The sequence below is a fragment of the Neopsephotus bourkii genome, unplaced genomic scaffold (genome assembly GCF_033783945.1).
Source record: "Neopsephotus bourkii isolate Nb327-2 ecotype Australia unplaced genomic scaffold, CSIRO-AGI_Nbou_v1 NB_275, whole genome shotgun sequence".
Classification (NCBI taxonomy): domain Eukaryota; kingdom Metazoa; phylum Chordata; class Aves; order Psittaciformes; family Psittacidae; genus Neopsephotus; species Neopsephotus bourkii.
Window position 1 is genome coordinate 760,921 of NW_026900784.1, and position 21,862 is coordinate 782,782.

At 40.9% G+C, this 21,862-nt stretch overlaps 1 protein-coding gene across 9 annotated transcripts in view; it reads left to right on the forward strand.

Annotated features, from left to right (window-relative positions):
- The window catches only part of RUNX1T1 (RUNX1 partner transcriptional co-repressor 1), a 120,845-nt gene that overhangs the window by 44,084 nt on the left and 54,899 nt on the right, over window positions 1-21,862 (forward strand). Inside the window, exon 1 of one of the 9 annotated variants that reach the window (XM_061346781.1) lies at window positions 21,418-21,455. The exons of the other annotated variants lie outside the window; for them this stretch is intronic. The gene's annotated coding sequence lies outside the window, so the exon portion shown is untranslated. Of the gene's footprint in view, window positions 1-21,417; window positions 21,456-21,862 lie in introns of those variants that run through there. 9 annotated transcript variants of the gene reach the window in all.

Here is a 21,862-nt window from a genome sequence, read left to right on the forward strand (position 1 = left end):
TGAATGACAAGAGCCACAAAGGGAGCCACAGGTCCTTGTCAGGACTTGCCCAGGAGCTGGCAGCTCTGCTGACTCAGCAGCTGACTCACAGGGGACAGCATCAGGAGGGACAGCACTACTTCTGAATGGATAAAACACTGCCCTTGAGAGCACAGCAGATGGAGCAGGCAAACAAGGGCATTGGGCGGCAGCAGCAGTGAGTGGGAAGGGCCCAAAAGCCTGGCATACTTAAAGAGGTAAGCACAGCCAGTGGTCATCAAGAAGTTGCTCAAGGATGGCATCCTGACAGCAGAAGGCAAAGAAAACTAAGTCCTCTCTGCTGGCCAGAAAGGATGTGGCAATCCCGACAGATGTCCCTCAAAAACATGTAGGCGTCCAGGTATCTGGCTGCAGTGAGTGTCAGAACCTGTTGATGATGTTGAATGGTAGCTGTGCAAGGTGTCACCAGGTTGATGATGTGCTCTGCATGATGGCAGAGCTACGGAAAGAGATGGAATGGCTAAGGAGCATAAGGGAATCTGAGAAGATTGACTGGTGGAGCTGTATTTTACTAGGCAGGTGGAGGGGACCTAGGAGACAGGGTAGGTTGGAAGAAGGTTGGAAGCAGCTATACTGTTGTAGAGCAGTACCCTTCTACAACAGTTTCGAGGCCCTGGTACTTGAGGATCAGGAAAATGAGGAAGATGATGAAGTAGATAAAGATCACCCAGGTTAGAAGAGTCACCATGGAATAGTCAGAGAATGCCTCGTATCATGACCTAGGAAAAATAGAAGAGTGGTGGTGATTGGTGACTCCACCCTGCGAGGAACATAGGGCCCCATATGTTGACCTGACCCAACTCACAGGGAAGTCTGCTGCCTCCCTGGGGCCAGGGTAAGGAACATCACCAGAAAACTGGTACATCCCAGTTATTACTATCCTTTACTAGTCTTCCAGGTGGGCAATGAGGAAATCTGTTCAACAAGAACCCTGAGGGTACTCAAAAAGGACTTCAGGGCCTTGGGGCTACTGGTTCAGGGTTCTCCCAAACACAAGTAGTTTTCTTGTCCCTCCTGCCAGTCACAAACAATGACAATGATAGCACAAGAAAAATCTTACAAATTAATTTCTGGCTCCAGGACTGGTGTCAACATCAAAATCTTGGTTTTTTTGACCATGAGTCAGTCTGTGTGGCACCAGGCTTGCTGGCGGCAGATGGGGTATGCCTGTCCCAAAGGGGAAAAAGGATCTTAGCCCAGGAACTAGCAGGGCTCATAAGGAGGGCTTTAAACTAGGTTGTAAGGGAAAAGAAAGGGATTAACACTGAGCTTGCTAGAATGAGCCATGGGGTAGCATGCTGCTGTTGGAGGTCAGATCCTCAGGGCAACTTAAATGCATCTGTGCCGATGCCTGCAGCATGGGCAACAAACAGGAGGAGCTGGAAGCCATTGTGAAGCAGGAAAATAATGACAGTCACCATCACGGAAATGTGGTGGAATGTTTTGCATGATTAGAGTGCTGCATTGAATGGCTACAGGCTCTCCAGAAAGGATAGGCAAGGAAAAAGAGGTGGTGGGGTTGTGTTATATGTCAGGGAGTGCATCGATTGCCTGGAATTTAATGTTGTGAGTGATAAGGTTGAATGTTTGTGTGTGAAGATCAGGGGGAAGGCCAACCAAGCAAATAATGCTGGTGGGGTCTGTTATTGACCACCTAGCCAGGATGAAGCTATGGATAAAGTGTTCTTCAAACAACTGGGAGAAGTTTCACTATTACTAGCCCTTGGGGGACTGCAACCTACCAGGCGTTCGCTGGAAGTACAACACAGCAGAAAGGAAACAATCCAGGAGGTTCTTAGAGGGTGTGGAAGATAATGCCCTGTCCCAGCTGGTTAGTGAGCCAACTAGGGGAGATGCCTGTCTAGATCTGCTGTTCACAAACAGAGAACTGGTGGGTGATGTGATGATTGGAGGCCATCTTGGGCAAAGCGATCACCAAAAAGATAGAATTTTTGATCCTTGAATAAGCCAGGAAGAAGGTGAGCAAAACCTCTACTTTAGACTTCTGGACGGCTGACTTTGGCCTGTTTAGGGTGCTGGTTGGCAGAATTCTTCAACATTGCTGAGGGACAAAAGGGTCCAGGAAAGCTGGACAATCTTCAAGAATGAAATCTTCAAGGCACAGGAGCAGGCGGTCCCCAAGTGCCAAAAATTGAAATCTGGGGAAGAAACCAGTGTGGCTGAACAGGTAGATACTGCTTGACCTCAAGGAAAAAAAAAGAGGATCTGTCACCTGTAAAAGAAGGGACTGTCACCTGTGTATGAGGAGTACAAGGATGTTGCTAGGTTATGCAGGGAGAAAATTGGAACTTAATCTGGCCACTGCTGTAAAAGATAAAAGTGACATGGGTTAGTGATGGACTTCACAGTCCTGGGGTAAAGGTTGGACTTGATAATCTTAAAGGTCTTTTCCAGCCTAGCTGATTCTGTGATTCTGTTGATCTTACTCATATTAGATCTTGGAATAATTTATTGGGGTCAATATTTGACTAATTTACACTGAGATTTCCATTACACTGCACAGCATCTTCAGAAACAAAAGTCCTTTGCAATTTGAAAACGGGATCGAGCAGAAATAATGTATGTTTTACTTTTCTGAATCCTTGATAGTCAGTGTGAGCACTTTATTGTCCACTTGCAAATGGAGAAGTAAGACTGTAGACTCTCTGGAAATGCTATTTGTGTCTCTCCTGTTAAATTTCTAAAGTATTATGAAGAATACTTGTTTTGTTAATTTACTTACATCTCTCTTTACATTATTCTCTGGTTGTAAAAGCAAATCTATATTTGGGCTTTCTATATTTAATAAGCAAGGCTGCTGCGCAGGAGATGAGTCTTTTCATGAAACTTCCACTGAGAGCTTGGTATGAAATCAGGGTCTTTAAAGTGTATACAGCAAGCTCTCTACTGTCTGAGGAACAGCCAGTGTAATCTGTCTTTGCCCTCTTCAGACGTTTATGCATAGACAGAATAAAGTGGTGGTGGTGGACAGAATAAAGTCTTGGTGGAATAAAGGTTGGATCTGTGTGACTGCTTCTCAGCTGACCAGCCAGGCTGCTGCTTCTGACATCTTAATTGGTAGACTAGTAATTTCCAATTATTTTCATTTTAAGGAAGAAAAGCAATGGTATTTTATCTTCAGTGACCGGCAAACCAGAATTCTTTAGTTTATGCTGCTTTAAAGCTTTTGCTTCAAATTGCTCTTGAGAGTCTGTAAAAGCTCCAAAGATAAAAATACTGCCTACATTTCAGGTATCGACCTGAATCCCTCCATAGAGCCACAAGTGAAATGATATACCTCTCTCCTTAGCTAACCTCTGTATTCTTTCAGAAAGAGGTTTGTGGATACTGCTAAATAACTTTATTTTTCTTGAAAAACCCCCCAGAAAATTGCAATGCCTTGATTTCATTCTGACACCAGCAAATAGTGATTGCATGGTTTTGTCTGTGGCATTGGTACAAGACAGTCTTGAAATAATGAGTGTCTATTACTTAATCACCAGGGATGCCTAATAGTCTTGTCACAAGTGTTTTTCTTTTTGGAGGCTTTAAGTGTTTTTGCTGTCCTGCCACAGTGAGTATGGAATAGATGCCCAGATGAATTACCCAATGGGGATTCTGCTGCAGAAATAGATGCTTGCTGAATCAAAATCAAAGCCTTTTTTTTTTTTTTTTTTTCTCTTTTATCTCTATTGGTCATTACAGCAAAGCTGCTGGGTTTTAAATATGTCTGCTTACAGGTCTAGGATATGTGCGTTCTTGCTTGCAGTTGCTGGGTTTTGAGGGCTTTTTACCGCAAAATAATATGATGATGCAGATATTCTGATACCATTCTTTGAAACAGTTGATTGTGAATCTGATGGTGAAAGAGGATCAGCAACTAGCATATACCATCATCTTCTGATCCAGACAGGTTCCTTTGGGAGTCAGCTGTACTGTTTCAGTGTGTTGTAATTAAATTGAGTGCTGTTAAGGTGTCAGAAATTACTTTATAATGCAGGATAATGGACTTGAATAGACTTATTTGCACAATGCAAATCATAATCTAGCAAATTATCCTTAAAGGCTATATATTAAGAAACAAAACAAGCCCCCCAATGTTGAGTAGGAAGATAAAAAGAAAAAAAAAGAAAGGTCTGGTTTGTGACTCAGTTCCTAAGACATCCTTGCATTAGGGTTTATCTGGACTTCATAGGTGCTAGAATAATGCCTGTTATTTGTGAATAACAGTCATAAAGTGCTTTGCTTGAAAGAAAAAAGTAATTATTTTTTTTCAATTTTAGTTGGGATTGGATGGCTGGGGGGAAATCCCTGTAAGCCAGACCCTAAATACTTGCAAAAATCTTATCTAGGCAGCTGATAACTCATGTAGCTCTTGTGTGGTGTTGAGCAGTGTTAATTTCTGGAAAAGTTTGTGTGAGTTGTGAATACTCAACGTCTTGCAGAATTAGACGTACTTATGAGAAGGCTAATGTTGATAGGAAAATAATGGATCTACATGCTGAGTGAGAGCTGTTTGTAAATCAGCAGGTAGTTTCTAAAATATAAGAAATTAGCAAAATGTTTACTGATGTGATTTCTTTCTGAAAAGCAAACGTGCTTAAAGAAACTTGAACATTAAAACTTCAAATACAAAAAGCTGATTTGCTTTCCTTCAGGCATCTCAGGTCTTTCTTACTTGTTGCTTTAATGCACACACTTTTCAGTCTTGAGGACATTATTTTATCTTTTGAAGGGCCCAGTAGAAGGGGAAAAAAAAATTCTTGCAAACTGTACATTTCAATAGGAGGCATATTTCTATGACAAGATAGATCTTCTGGTATTACCTGAACTTTTCCTGTGTTTTAGTTTTGTATAGGTATGCATATACTTTCATACAGAATACTAGATTACATTTCTCTTTAGACAGATAAAACCTGCTTGGGGCTAAGTTTGTTAATGATGCAAAGCAGCATTAAAATTCTGTACTTCTTTAGAACCATACATACGTGTCCAAGCAATTCTTTAGTTATAAAAGCCAAAGAATGTCGTATTTCTAATTAAAGAAAAAAATAAATCCTGTGAATTGATTTACCTGTGTGCCATTTTCATACTCTGACTTAAAATTAAACCCTGCCCTCTACCCTATAAATAGCCGTTGAATTGTGTTCATCTTCTCTGAAAAGGTTTCCAGTGTTGTGAGAAAAGGAATTCAGTTCAAAGAACTTTAATCCAGTTTCCTGTTTTATTGGGTTATATAGAAAATCTTACCCTTTATTGCTGCCCCCAGTTCTTCATTTGCCAATTGCACTGAGGGGAAAATTTGTGCCACGCTACTTATACATAATTTAAAACAATTGTGGTAGCTTTAAACCCAAAGTCTTTCTTCATATATCATTTATCTCATGATGTTATCTTTTGCACTTGGTACCCTTCAGTAAGCACAGACTGACATGTCTTGTGGCCTTTACCTTCTGCGAGAAAAAAAGATCGGAAAGATGCTTGGCACCACCTGGTGAGGATGAGGCAACCCTGGAGAACTGTGCTTTCAGGAGCAGGTGACTGATGCTAAGAAATGTGCCAGTCTAGGGACACAGCTGAAGGGTTGTAGTAGGGAAGGGGGAGGGGAAAGGAAAGAAAAAAAAAGAGCAGGAACATTAATACATCTTCCTGAGGTTTGATGGGACATATACTGCCTACTGTTCCATCTGGTGCTTATGATAGCATGGCATATTAGCATGCTGCAAGTTCATAATGTATTCAGGGCGAGAAAACACCACTTGCATACCAATTGAGGCGTCCTCTTTCTTGGAGCTGCCTTTGAATTTCAATGATGTTTATGCCTCCTAAGCCAGGACTGAGCCAAGCATTTCCGCTTGTGGAGGAATAACAGCAGTGAGGGACTCAGGCTTGTGTGGGTTTTCGTTCCCCTCTCTTTATTTTTCTCTTTTTTTTCCTTTAAGTTCTTTTCTTTCTGCTCTCTCCTTTCAATTAATTTTGTTCATGGAAGCTTAAAGACAGCTTGAGGTTTTGGGCTAGCTAATTACATAGCTTCTGTTAATATTACATTAACTTCTTTTTAAGGTTGTAGTCTATTGTCTTTTTGCTTATCTCAGAATGCTTAAATGTACTTTTAATGACATTCTGATGAACTTACTCCAAAAGCAGTGTCATGAAGCATTCAGAAAATAGCACATTGCAATTCTACTTAATATTATGGCTTCCTGTATTGCTAAATTAAATAACAAATAATACCCTGAATTCCTCATTTGATGGTAGATTATTAAGGCCCACATCTTAAAAGACTTTATTTTAACTTCAAGTATGCTACCATGATAGAATAAGTATCTGAAGTTGATCAGGTATATAAGTCTTTGTAGAATGAGGTCTTTTTATCGACCCCTTGCAGGAAATGTGCTGATGTGTTTGTTTTATTTTTCCCTACACTGTCCTCTTTGAAAGTCTGCTGCGATTGACACTTGACTGGAGATAATCTCAAAACTGCACTGTAGAAACTCTTGACTGAACATTTTGTTTCTGAACTTGTCAAAGGTTGTGATCCTTTTGTAGCTCAGTGCTGTGCATCGCTCTGCAGCCCTCCTTCCTGTAGGTTTTGCAAAGTGTGAAGTTTACACACAGGGTAGGGTATTTGATGTGGGATTTTCAAGTGTCTGGAGGAATACATGAGTACTAGTCACATTTGCCTTTGTTGTTGACTGTGTCTCTAAACTGCTCCAACTGATTTGAAAGTCCTGCCCCAAAAAAGAAGACTTAAGCCTGCTGCTTGTCATGATTTAACCTCAGCCAACAACTAAGCGCCACACAGCTGCTTACTCACTCCCCCCCAGCAGGATGGGGGGAAGAGAATTGGAAGGATAAAAGTGAGAAAACTCATGGGTTGAGATAAGAACAGTTTAATAATGGAATGGAAAGAAAATAAAATAGTAGTAGTAATAACAACGACAACAATAATAAAAAAAATTGTAATGAAAAGGGAAATAACAGAGAGAGAGGAACAAACCCGAAGAAAGACAAGTGATGCAAATGAAAACAATTGCTCACCACCAAGCCAATGATGCCCAACCAGTCCCTGGGCAGCAGCCCCCCGTACCAGCCAACCTTCCCCCAGCTTTATATACTGAGCATGATGTAATGTAGTGTGGGATATCCCTTTGGTCACTTGGGGTCAGCTGTCCCAGCTGTGTCCTTTCCTAACTCGTTGTACACCCAGCCTGCTCGCTGGAGGGGTGGTGTGAGGAGCAGGAAAGGCCTTGACCCTGTGTAAGCACTACTCCAGCAGTAACAAAAAACACATCCCTGAGTTATCAGCTGTGTTTCCAGCACAAATTTAAGACATAGCCCCATACTAGCTGTGAAGAATTTTCTTCACTAGCGAAAACCAGCACACTGCTTGAAGAGGGAAGAATATTAAAACAGTAACTCTAGTACAGGCCTGTTAAATGAATGCCATTTGGTATCTAGTCCGGTTCCTGCACAGCTGGGCTTTTGCTGCAGCCTGAACCAGCTGTGGTTTGAGGCTTTACCTTAATCTTTAATGTATGTGATTGTCATTCTAATATAACTTTAATAAATATGTACTAGGTAGCACTTTCAACTCCTTCACTCTAATTTAGTATTAATCTACTTGATAACTAGAAAAGATCTTGCTATAGTTCTGATCCATTCTTTTAAATACATCCAGGAGTGACTTTTATAAATATATGTTTCAGACAGTCATTTAGCTACTCTTGCATAGATAAGAAATGAAGAATGCATTAGTTATCTTGACAAAGAATAAATGGACTTCTTTTGGTTTCACTATCTGAGTATCTGTTGTCTGGTGGCATAAGAACATTCCTTGTTTATTGATAGAGCATTTAGACCTAGGTATTCATGTCTTGGCTTAAATGCTAATTATTTTTTTTTCTTAATGCATTCAGGAAGGCTAATGTTACTGAATAGGAATGTGGAGGAGGTAGTGTGGGTAATTCAAGCAAGTTTAGTCAGCACTTACAAGATTCTTGAAATGTTTCTTGATGTCCTACAGAACTGTTAACATCTGCACGGCTTGTGAGAAGAGCCACATTTATTACAGCTGTATGCTAGCTAGAATGTGAAAGAAAAGGAGGGGGGGGAATCAGAGTTAAGAATGAAGCAGCTGGCTTTCAGTACAGAGATTTATAATTTTACTCTCATTACAGACCGACAGTAAACTCTACTTGGACTCTTTTGCATCAGCTTCTTTGAGATGGCAGGTTGAAGGCTTGAGAGTTTAGCTCTCAGTAGATACAGTTCAACAAAGTATACACGATTTAAAAGAAAACAAAGCTTTTAGATAAATAATCACAAGTGAAGTTTAGCATTTTGAGGAGCTGTTCCAGTATGACATAATGTGATGCAGAACATGTGCTAAAAGTCTACATTTGAGATAGGAAAAAAAAAGTTTTAAATAATAAGAAAAAGAAACAGAAATAATGGAAGAATAATAAATGAGAAGGCAGTTGGCTCCCTGCAGAACCAACATGCAGTTTCTCGTCTTCATTCTTGTCAAAGTTTTGGGTCACTGAAGGAAGGAAAGGTATGTTGAGAAACTCCTGAGATCCCAGGCCCACCTGAACAGTGCAGTACTATCTCACTGTGTTTGTTTGCAACTTCTTTTCTCTCTTTTGTGCTAGAGAAGAAAGTGCAGGAAAAGCAATCAGTATTAGAATCCCATTTTGTGTTGCACTCCTTCCTGTAAAAAAACACATACACATTTCCAGAATCAAGGTTTTTTTGTTCAAATTTGATTCACCTCTCACTCATTTCTTTCTCAGCCATTTGGACACATTTAAACTGAAGCTGTGCTAATATAGTAGCTGTTAGGTGTCATCATCTTTGTCCAATTTCAGTTAAGATTGAAGATTTTTATAGTTTTGTTTGCCCGTCTATTTGATATGAATGAAACCTTCTATTTCTTTTGTTTCTTCTGGTTAATGTAGCTTGGTATGCTTTCCCTTACTTTTTTTCTCTGGACATTTTAAGTGAACCTATTCTGGTTTTGCTCAGTTAACTTCTTTACAACATGCCCAAGTCATTCACAGTGGGAGAGTCCGGATCTGTTTCTGAGTCTCCTACTGTTATTTAACAACCTCAGCAACTGAGGAAGCTGCACGTCCGTGTTCCTGGTCTTTATCGCTCCCTTTAAATGGAGGTTCTGAATAATTTTCTAGTACTTTCAAATACAAAACGTATTGCACGTTCACTTACAGAGAAAGCACAAACAACTACCCATTAAGAAACAGGGCCAATAAGGACCACTGTGATGAAGAGCATCCTCTTGTTGCAAGAACACTTTTAAAGAGTTGAAGTATCTTTATCCACCCACATTTCTGCTCTTCATACTGTAATATATATCTGATGTCCTCTCTGATAACCTACTGTGGTTTTTATTCCTTCTATCTAACCTTAGACTTTTCACTGTTACACTCATCATCATTGCTTATTGCATGTGGCATTGTAAGGGCTCATAATTACCACCTCCTTTCCATTCTGCTGACAGCAGAACACAGGCAAAAGCAAAATTTTTAATGAGTCAGTCGTGAGAATGACTGCATTTGATTCATCAGTGTTCACCACCTCATACCTTCTGAAGTGACAATTTTAGTTTCTGAAAGTTTATTTCCACCTAGTCGAGCGGAAACACATTTTGTCATTATTTTGTGCAGATTATTGGCATTGGGCAGAATTATGCGCAAAACCGAATAGCTCTAAGTCAGGGCTCAAAATCACCTTTGGAAATGACCTGTTAAGTTTTTAATAGGTCATTTGTATGCTCAGTTACTGAAGCTACTTGCTTTGTTTCAATAATTATGAAAAAAGATAATGGATAGGAACTCATTTGGGGATAGTTATTCTTGTTAATGGTTTAGTATTTCATACAGGTAGTCCCATTTTTCCTTTTTGAAATTTTCCTTTCATAACTGCAGAATTTGCCTTGGATAATTGTTACTGTTCAGCAGTTCTTTATTTCTTCATATTCAAGCAGTTTAAACCCTACAACTTGATGTGTTTTACATGTTTTATTCCAAGTAAAGACCAGAAAGAAATACATTCTCACAGGAGATCCTAGTACAGTCACTTATGTCTCTATGCTTTTGAATTGTCTCTGCCATTGGGATTAAGCTTTCTTAATATGTATGTGGTGCCAGAAGGATGTTTATAAACATCTGTGAGACACCCCAGTATTTTTTTTCCTTTATTTCTTCCCTGCTTGCTGTTTGATATGTCTGACTGATACACATGTGAAGAAAATACATTTTGTTTGGTTCTCTGTGCTTTTGTGCAGAAATGTCATTCAGTTTTGGTGGGGTATTTTCAGATTCAGGTCCCATAACATGGCTATAGTTATGTGAGCAGGATATAGGTTCCTGTGACTGGAAGTATTGTGCAATTGTAGACATGCTGATGTCTGATGTGCTGCTTGCTGCAGTTTCACTTTTCTGAGTATTTTATATGGGAAGCCATCTTTAACATTTAACAGGATGATGATGTGGAGGGGCGGAGAGCTGTAAGGTTGGAAGGAGTGTCTGACTTGTTTGATTAGGGTAGATAGGTGACAATAGGGGGCACTGAAAATGGCCTTCTGTTGCAGCCAGTACTGCCTAGTTACTGTTCTAAGGCAGAAATAATTAAAGCCAAAATTTAGGCAGAAGTACTTAATATTGTGTTTGGCGTTGTAGAAACAGAATACCATGTGCTGATGTATACATGTGCCATAAGCTTTCCTTCCTGTTATCCTGAAATTAACTATTGATACTGGAAAGAACGTTTCTTAAAGCATCTCCCTTTTGACTTTCGGAGTACAGTGCCATTTACTTTGAATTTTCCGCATGGAAAGGCTGCACAATATCGGCTCCCTCTAGTGGTTAGTGGTCACCTGCAAACATTCCCAGCCTCTCCTCGCCCAGGCATGCTCCCGACAGCCGGCTGGTGCGTCTCTCCGTGTACCCTTTTATCCGACATTCCAGTGCTGCCCGCAAACGCTGAAGGTGCGTGCTGGGGCTGTTGCCACCCTATGGGGAGAACCTGCCCCTTGGAAGTTGAGAGCCTTCTCAACTACCTTCTGCTCCACTGCAGAGTTTCTTTCCTCCTGTTTAATATTTTTCCCTTATAAAAATGGCTCTTCTTCTGCTTAATCCACTTCTGAGTGAAGCAAAATGTATTTATCCAAGTAGACTTAAAGCCAAATGTAGAGTGTTTCCATAGCATGGAGAGAGCTAAATCTGCTTTTCATAAGGTTCTTTTCATGTACAAAGATTCTTTTCATGTACAAGAAAACTTACCATATTACCAAGGGTTAACTGCATCCACGTTGAACATTCAGAGTTCAAATGCATCAGACTTATTTACGTTGTCAATATTTCACTTGCACTTGTAGCACTGAGTGGTTTCTCTCTGATGTCTTGGCTTCTTACCCTGCAGGTTCCCCTTCATTTAACACTCCCTTCAGTGTAATTCGGGACTACTTCTTTCATAACAATTTTCTAAAGCAGAATGTAAAAAAAAACAAACAAACAAACAAACAAACAAACCCCACAGTAATTATTTTTATATGCAAAATAAGTAAAACTTGATTAGATGTGTGTATGAGTGCGTGTGCACGTACACACACATGTGCACGTATATATGCACATATATAAAAGTAAGCCATGGAAGCTGTACTGATCCACAAAGGCCAATATTAAATTGCTGTGTTAGAGTAGTCTGTTTAGCTGGTTGATGAAAATGAGATTCTATAAATATAAAAAACCTTTTTTAATGTATTTGTTTTGGGGGGGAAAGAATACATTTAATTTTAATCTGTTGGGCATGAAATGAAGCATGTTTTCTGCAACTGTCAAGCACAGCAATGCTGCTATATCTGAAATTGTTTCAAAATTTTGCTTATATTTTCTTTGGATTCTGTAGTAATTGCTGATTGCTTTTCAATATAGGCTTCAGCTGTATGGTGTTTTGTTGTTCTTGTGGTCTGATATTTAAAATTCAAAACAAAGGGAAGATACCTTAAAAGAAGAAAGTTTTAAGTTTTATTGTGCAAGACTAAGCCTGCTGTGGTGCTTTGCAGTCTAGAAAGGTTTTGTGTAACTGTATGTCCTGTGAGTGGTCTCATTAGTTTACCTACAGCTGTTTTCAGTGTCTAGAGTTAACCATGTTTCTGAGGCTGGGGGTGCAAGGCTAAACCAGCACCTCTTTTCCTGGGTGAGATCACCTGGTTTCATAGAATCACAGAATGGTTGAGGCTGGAAGGGACCACCAGAGGTCATCTGGTCCAACCTCCCTGCTCAAGCAGGGTCACCAAAAGCACATAGCTCAGATCTGTCCTCTTGAGTATTTCTGTGGAAGGGAGCTCCACCACCTCTCTGGGCAACCTGTTCCAGGGCTCAGTCACCCTCAGTGAAGAAGCATTTCTTCATGTTCAGGTGGAACTTCCTATGGTTTAGTTTATGCCCTTGCCTCTTGTTCAGTTGCCTGGCACCACCAATAGGTGTCTGGAGCAGTCATCATGACACCCTCCCATCAGATACTCAAACACATTGATCAGATCTCGCAGAGCCTTCTTTTCCCTAGGCCAAACAGGAGCAGCTACCTCAGCCTTTCCTCACAGTAGAGAGGCTCCAGACCCTTAGTCATTCTAGTTGCCCTTTAGCTGGACTTCCTCCCAGAGCTTCATGTCTCTCTTATACTGGGGAGCCCAGAAAGGATACAGTGCTCGAAGGGAGGCCTCACCAGGGCTGAGTAGAGAGGGAGCATCCCCTCCCTTGACATGCTGGCAGTGCTCTTTGTGATTCATCCCAGGACACCGTTGCACTTGTGGACATGCACAGGGCCCATGTCCACTGCCTCATGGACAGCTTGTTGTCCACCAGGACCCCAGGTCCCTCTCTGCAGAGCTGTTTTCCAACAGGTCAGCCCCCAGCCTGTACTGGTACACGATTCCTCCCCAGGTGCAGGATCCTGCACTTGCCTTTGTTGTATTTTAAAAGGTTCCTCTATGCCCATTGATCCAACCTGTCCAGATCCTTCTGAATGACACACAGCATCCTGGGGCAAGAGGACAGCACTCGGATGTTTCTTGTGGCAAGGTGAATTTGTGTGAATTCACTGGTTTCAGAAAGGGATTTACTCTGGTTTTACATTTGTTAGTCTGCTTTTACATAACACACACAAGTTTCTTCCGTTCACTCTTCCTTTACACACTTATGTTATTCCATGTTAACATTTGAGTATGCATGTGATATATTAGGCCAGACACTTATTTGAAATATGCTTTTTTGCTAATAGTAACGTTTGTTTTGCTTGTGAGCTTATTTGTCACTAAATAACATTACCTCATTTAAGAAAGTATTCAAGATGGAAGGTCTGAATTTCATGTGAAGTTTCTTAGATTTGCCCCACTCCCACCTTTCCATTGTTGCTTTCAGGTGTGATCCAGTGACCAAAATAAAAGACAGTTGGTGTGAAATGCAGCTTCAAGAAGGAGCTGGCTTCTAACTAATCATGAACATCTTCTTACATTCTGTATAGACAGTCACTCATGTAAACACGAGATGTCTTTAATGGCATCATCCGATGATGTGAAATTATAGTCTTCCATAGTGTGCATTTCCACAAATGCAGAAGCACTGATTAGGGTAATAAATTGCTCTACTTGAAGATTATCAGTAGCGAGATAGGGGAAAAGCCTATACTTGCATTCTTCTGTTGCTGGGAGTGGCAGTAAGTAACAGTGGTAGCACATGAATGAGGATTTCTGGGCAAAATAGGTTACATTATGTGGTTTTTATTGGTGGATTTCATTGGTGGTCTTGTTTGACTGAATAGAAATGAAGGAGTCAGTATGCCTGGCGACAGAGGATCACCAATTCTCGTGTACAGGAGCCACGCTGCCAGAGCAGCCTGAATGCCTCTGGTCCTCATGAGGCAAAGGGCCTATATCTAAATAGGAATATTCATACCATCTGATTTAGCAGCCATAGGAATTAAGAAATTAGAGGCTATAGCTGTTCTTTTCACTGATTATATGGGAAATCTAGTCTGCTAATTTAGCTATCTGTGTTAGATGGTAGAACCCACCTTTGATTCTTTTTGAGCCTAAAGGACTGGCACGTTTATAAGCGATGTCTTTATAAAGTGCAGCCACAGTAACTTTTTTGGTTGTGTAATAATTTAGTACCTGAAGGTGTCCTGAAACGAAGTTATTTTAGATTATTTTATCTAGTCTGTATTGGAGACGTCAGTTCTAGTTAAATCTAATGGAACACTGCTATCAGTATTCTCTTAGGACTTCTTGAAAATGGGTATAGCTAGGCTTTATACTTTATGTTAGTGCAGTAAAAATAAGGGGTTTTGTACTTATTTTTCTTCAGACTTTTTTAAGTAGTGTATAACAAACTACCGTTAATTTAGGACTGTACAAACTTTGGGTTAAAAATAAAAATACGCTCTGGAGATCAAGTTTGGGAATTGTAACTGTCATTGAGAGAAAATATTCATACTTCTGGTGGGAAGGACATGTGCTGTGTGGGGTTGAGTATGGTAAGAGCATGTCAACAGTACCAGTTTGTTGCTAATGGCATTTGGGTTTCTTATGTGTCAGTCTAACTTCATCTGTAGTTAATAGTCAAATTACATGCAGTCCTGACAAGGGTAGGTCTTCCAGTGAAGATGGTACAAAAAGGAAGGGAATTACTGGTCAGGGAGCCTTTGGGAAGCTGCATCTGAAAACACCCCAGTGGTTTCCTTGTGGAAGTATAGGAGAAATGAAAGGAGTGATTGCTAATGTGGAGGTATTATCATCTCTATATCTCGTGGGGGGGAGGACAGGGAGTGGGTTTGGCCAGCCATTGCGCTGTTTGTCCTCCAGTTCTTCGTGCTGGAGGTGGTGGGCAGCTCTTTTTAACTTCACTCGGGCCTCAACATTTAGTGAGTTAGTTTGGAGTAGCAGTAATAGTTCCTGTGATGTGAAAGACAGCAAATAAAAACGTAAGGTTCTTAGTTTGGTAGCTTGTCAATAAAATGAAGTAGAAAAGATCCAGAAAACAACGTAAACGGGAAAACAGTATTTTTTGATACTGATTGTGGGACTATTTGCTTATTAACTGCATTAATTATGCATACATAGAGGCATTTTCATGATGCTTTGTAGGCTGTTTAGAATAAATCTGCATTGTCTTTGCCTTTGTTGCAGACCAACTGGTATATATTCTGCCATGGCAAGGGAACTTGTAGACTGTATTCTGGGGGTTTATAGAAACTTAAGGCAGATGCCACACTTGGCCCTTATTTTGCTTGTCTGTTCTTGTTATTTTATAAAACATTATGGTGGTATTAGATTTAGATTTAGAATGTGTTCTTCTCCCTGTATTCTGCTGTATGTTCAAGCAATTTTACGTGGTCAAATTTGTAAAGTCAGGAAGGGAGAAGGAGAAAAGAGGCATTTGAAACAGGTACAATTCTGCCAAGCATCAGTTTTTAATTATTAAAAACTGAAAGTGAATTCGTGATATTTTTTGAAAATGTCAAAACATGTCAAATCTTTGAGTCACAGAATGGTTTGGGTTGGAAGGGACCTTAAAGGTCATCTAGTAGCATCCACAGCTTCTCTGTGCAGCCTGTTCCAGTGCCTTACCACCCTCTCAGTAAAGAACTTCTTCCTAATACCTAACTAAAAGGAAAAATACCATTTTTCTATTTTTCATCTTTTAAAATGAAATGATATGTCAAGACAAGTTCCTTCCTCCCTCCCTGGAGGAAGCCAAGCCATAACATTTTTGTCTCAATTCTAAGACTGATATAATGCCCTCCTTATTTTATAATATTTTATAATAAGTCCAACTGTCTGCCTTCAGCTGCTGAGCCATGAGCATGGGACACATTGTTTTGCCAGTCAGAACCTCTCAGCCTAGGCACCTAAAACAAAAGAGAGTGCTTCTATGGTTTTAGTTTGTTTTCATGATGGTAGGACCAGACAAGGATGAAGAACATGATGCAAATCATTCTCTGTCATTTCACCTGCTTTACGTAGAATTATAGAATAGCTAGGATTGGAAAGGACCGTAAGATCATCCAATTCTGACCCCGCTGCCATGAGCAGGGACACCTTCACTAGACCATGTTGCCCAAGACTCTGTCCAGCCCAGCCTTGAACACTGCCAGGAATGACTGCTTTGGGAAACCTGTTCCAGTGCCTCACCACCCTCACAATAAAGAACTTCTTTGTATCTAGCCTAAACTTTCCCTGTTTAAATCCATCACCTCTTGTCCTATCACTAGAGTCCCTGATGAGGAGTACCTCCCCAGCAACCCTATAGGCCCCCTTCAGATACTGGAAGGCTGCTATGAGGTCTCCACGCAGCCTTCTCTTCTCCAGAATGAACAGCCCCAACTTTCTCAGCCTGTCTTCATACGGGAGGTGCTTCAGTCCCCTGATCATTCTCGTGGCCCTCCTCTGGACTTGTTCCAACAGTTCCATGTCCTTTTTATGTTGAGGACACCAGGACTGCACACAATACTCCAAGTGAGGTCTCACGAAAGCAGAGTAGAGGGGCAGGATCACCTCCTTCGACCTGCTGGTCACACTCCTTTTGATGCAGCCCAGGATACGGTTGGCTTTCTGGGCTGCAAGCACACACTGTGGGCTCATGTTAAGTTTCTCATTGACCAACACCCCCAAGTCCTTCTCTGCAGGGCTGCTCTGAATCTCTTCTCTGCCCAAGCTGTAGCTGTGTCTGGGATTGCCCTGACCCAAGGTGCAGGACTTGGCTTGGTTGAACTTCCTGAGTTTTCCATTGTCCTACCTCTCAAGTGTGTCAGGATCGCTCTGGATGGCATTCCTTCCCTCCAGCGTACTCACAAGTTCTTCCTACCAACACCAGGAGACAGTAGCACAAAAATCACATTCAGCTTTTGTGAGATAGGGTAGAGATTGCATTATTCTCAAGGCTTTTTTTAGCACATCTGAAGAAAGCTCTGATAACTTGGCCTGAGATAACTTCAGTGAACTCCCATGATGCAAATTTCCTCCAGATCCTGCATATTAGATGAGAAGAAATGGGCAAACTGAGTGTGCTGTTCATTTATCTGATGAATAGCTGGTGATATGAACTGTTAACTATCTGAGTAGAGGAGAACCAAGATAAGACTGCAGTGAGATTGTGATTGCCTTTTGCAAAGGGGTCATCTTCAGTATGTGAGCTTCATACCCAGTATGCTAAAGGGGCAGTGACATATCTTCTTGAAAACGTTGCTATGTATGTCCACCGCTTGCCCCATGCGCATGCTCTTTCCACCGCTTGCCCCATGCGCATGCTCTTTCCTGTTGGATAAATCTTGCAGGCGTAATGTTTTGTGACAAAAGACAGAGTCAGAGTGTCTGAGCTGCTTTCTGATACTGCTCTTCTGCAAATCATCTAGGGAGTAAAAGTTCTCCACTGGGGAGCTGAAAGCCGGGTGATGTTTTCTTTCTAGGCCAATAATGCGACTGCATCTGGTGCTGACAGAAAGTTATGTCTGTATTACGCCTGTTTGAGATCAGTTGTTTATAGCACAAACACAGCCATTGTGTTTAGGTCCCTGTTTATTCTTTAAAAAAAGTCAAAAGGGCCAATAGATGAATAGAATGAAGACTGGACTGGTCTCAAACAAGCCCCAGGCATGCTTGGCTGGGAGAGGGTCTGCAGCATTGCTGTCCAAATGTCATACAGTGCACAGGGTTGGCAGGCTTTACCATATAAACAAGGGTCATATTGTACAAGGCCTTTTCAGCCAAGGCAGATACCTCATAGTATTGTCCTGCTCTGTGTAGTGGCAGGTCTGAGAGTCAGGAGCTGTGAGTCTCCACAAGCACTGCCTTGTAACAGTGCTGCATGGCTTGGCCAAATCTGAAGGGGGGACTTTACGTTAGTGATTGTAGTGTGATAGCATTATGGCTATGGATGAGAGAGCTATGCAATTTGTCTTCTTAGGTGGACTTGTGGGTTCCTGACTCCCAGTTCATCACTACTGTGACTCTGCAGTTACCTGCTTGCAGATTCCTTGCCTATCCCTCTCAAAATAATCAAAATTAGTCCAATGCCACCTAAGTAACCATAATTAATATGAAGTCCCACAGATTTCGATCTCCATTTGTATAAATTGGGATGGTGGAGGCAGGTTCTAATCCCGTGTGTCATAGGCGGGTTTGTTCTTTCTGTGAGTTTAAAGGAAACAAGACAATGGGCTCTTTTAATTTGGCAGTTTTTATTTTTATTTTGAACATGTTGGCACAGAAGTGGTAAGTACTGTACAATCAATATAGAACGTCTTTTAAGAATCTTTCATGCCTGAATATACATCTGGAACTGTTTGCACTAACTAAAAGTAAAATAAATGCCACAGCGTATTATACCATACTTTTTTTCATTTAAAAAAGGAAATTGAAAACACACCACTCCTAGAAATGCTTGACATTGAATTGGCTATTGAAATGGTATCAGTAAAGTATTTATATATTCCATATTTTGTTCCATGCATCAGCTTTCCTTGATGCGTTAGACTTGGAAGGGTGCCATGTGAGCTGAAATGTTGCCATATATGAAAGACTGCCTTGTTTAAAAATGGGCTAAATCTTTTAGGGTACAGGAAGTAAAGTAAATCAGTTTGAATACATGCACATCTCTCTTTGACCCTGCTCCTGGATGTTTCACTTTGGCTCTTCCCTGTTTGTCTTCAGAAGCTGGCTGTGCATACAGTAAATATCAGTGTTCACCTAAAAGCTAAATATAGTGATAGATATAACTCCTGCCATAAAAACTGAATGAATGACAAGAACAGTGTAGTTTCATGAACCAAGAAATCCACTGAAAAAATATCATAATTTAAAGTTGGTTTTACAATGTTCTTTAATTTAAAATGAGGCAAAATACTTCTGTGGTAAAATCGCAGTTCTTCACTCTGCGCTGTAAGGGAGATTCAAGAATTTATATTTCAAAATGTTTGGTGGTTTCTTTTTTTTTCCTTTAAATAAAAAAACTTAATCCAAAGCAAATGCAATAGATCTCTGCATACTTGAAACATATTTTCTGAATTTATTCTAAGTCTCTCACTGCACCAGTGGGTTGTGTGTATGGATTAGGACTAGACCATTATTTCACCATCTATCTCCATCCTGAATTGATTGCAGCGAACACTGCAGAATGAATTGCAGATGTCTCCTTTTTTGTCTGGTTTGGAGGACCTCTGTTTTCAGCCCCATCTGATCCGAACTGGGCTAAGGAGTGCAAGCCTGTCACTGTTTAGAGGGATTCAGCAGAAGAAATCTTTGCACCTGAAAGAAGTTACTCTCTCTGTATACACAGCCTGCACTCTGAAATGTGTGTGCTGTGGGGTGCTGCCTGGATGAAACTTTCTGGTGTGTCTCTGCTCATTCAGGATTATTGTTTGAAATGTCAGAGTCCAACAGGATAAAAAAAAAAAAAAAAAGCAAAAAAAAAAAAAAGCAGAGCTCTATCTGTGCAAATGGGGAGCTTGGTTTGACAGGAAAGCATAAAAATGTTGGTGAGTTCAAGAAACTAAGCAATTTCACGACATACTTTTCCTTAAAGTTCTTCCAGATTTCAGGCAAAGTGCAGTGTATATGCTTCTGTATTATAAAACTGGAGCAAATGTGCATGAAATGTTGCACAGGCAGGTTTTCACATGTAAAGATATCTTCCCCTTGAGGGATTCTTTCTTTGTATCACAAGCCCTCATCTAAATGTACGGGTAGTAGGATAGCCAATGAGTTTGTATGAAAAATGTCCATACTTAAAAACTATCATAAAATAATATGGTTTAGGGGAAAGTTGGCTTGTGAATACAATTTAAATAGTGTTTTGCCTTTAGCTGTCATATCATCATACTATCTTTCAACAATTAGAGTAAAAAGTGTTAGGTTTTGGGTTTGCTATATGTTTTGGGGTTTTGTTTGTTTGTTTTAATTAAAAATAAATTACGATTTGTAGAAGCTGGAGGTCTAGGCTAAGTATCAGACACTACAAGCATTAGGAGTTCAGATCACAAGAACTAGTAATGCTTTTACCAGCTTTGGCACTGCTTTGTAATATCATCACCACTCTTACCCCTGAGAGACCTGTCTCTTACAAACAGAGCTGCTGAGGTTCTCTGGTATTGTGAGTGGTGGGACAGCTGTGGGTGCAGAGCTACTGTGGGCAGGTATTTCCAGCTCCATAGCTCCCGTGGAGGTTTGGGAGCCAGCTGTAGAGGCAGGAAACAGGTCAATAGCATCTGCAAGAGCACAATGGGTCCTGCAGGACTTTTGCTGTTAAGGAGGGTGGAAAAGTGGGATGTAAAGGCTGTTCTGGGTGGTGTGTTGGTGGCGCTGTCTTCCAAGAACCTGGAAGAGCTTTACATTTTGCCTTGTACTACTTCAAAAGCCCTCTCCCCACCCATCCAAGGCGAGTCTGTGCCCTGACAAGATAATCTTGTTACCCTGGTTAGAAGTGTTCTGAGGTGTGCTTGAAGGAGCCTTATATCTCATTACAGAAGGCAGACCGGGGGAACTTACAGACAACCAGAGATAAATCTGTCCACCCCGCGATCGTATAGTAGTGGAGTGGGGTTTGGGGCTTTGCAGGGTGGGGAGAGAGGTTAAACAGAGGTAAATGGCTGTAGAGTTTGGGGTTTTATTTTTTACCCCTCAGGAGTCCACAGAAATGTGTAATTGAGAAAGTCAAACCTAATGTCATTAGATTTGTATGAGAAGTGCAGGATAATTTCAGCAGTCTGCAAACGGAGCGGCAGACACTGTTTGAGGAGCAGAAACCAGTTGGATCACAGTAGAATGGAAGTCTGAAATTGGAGGGCAAAACCAACACACTAATTCCCACTACGGTGTTCAATTTAAGTAACAAAACATTGCCAGCTTTTTGGGAAAGGCTCCCCCCTCCAATCCGAACATTGAAATGTAGCAAAGGGAGGGGAGCAGGAGCCTTGTGGTTGGTTACAGACGTGGGATCGGTTTTAGTTATCAACAGCTGAACTGGAGGATACAGGCTGTGCCTGCTTGCTGCGAGCAGCAGACTGTTAGAGGAGCTTGATTTCTCTCACTCCTTCTTCCACCCACCTCCATCTCCTCTGTGCCTGTGTCTGCGCTCCCACATGCTTCAAATCTGTGTACCTGGACTGCCTTCCTTAACAGTTCAATGTGAGTGTTAGCAGAATGAAAACCAGATGGACCAGCAGTTCCCACTGTTATCTCCCCACCAGCTCTGGCAAGCCTCCCTTTCTCTCTCCTTTCTTGGCATGGCAGAAATATTTGCCTTTATTTAGGAGGGCTTGGGCTCACTGCTGTGCCTCTTTCCCTCTGTTGCAACATGAGCTGAAAGCTATTTATTCCCTTGTTGCTGAGGTTGGTTGAGGTGAGTGGAAGATGAATTCGGCTATTAAGGAAGCAATTAACATTTCAAGATGAGTTTTCATAGATCTTTATATTAAATGAATGACTTGTTAAAGATATAAGTTTAACTGTTTTAATGTAATGATATAGAAAGGAAATTTGTATAGAATATGTTTAAAAACTTGCTTTTGTTTTCCAGCATGTAATAACTTACTGTTGCTTGATTTGCAAATCAAATCTCACCTGTGTAGCAGCCTTAATATTGAAGCTAATTATTTTGGATACTGTTCCCTACACAGCTGAGGTTTACTAAACTTAGATCCACACTAAAGATCCTGTAATACTGTATCTGTGTTCCCCTCATTCTGTTCTGGGAGTGTTTCACTGCTCATCTTCCCCAAGCTTGCCTCTAAATTCGACATTAAATTA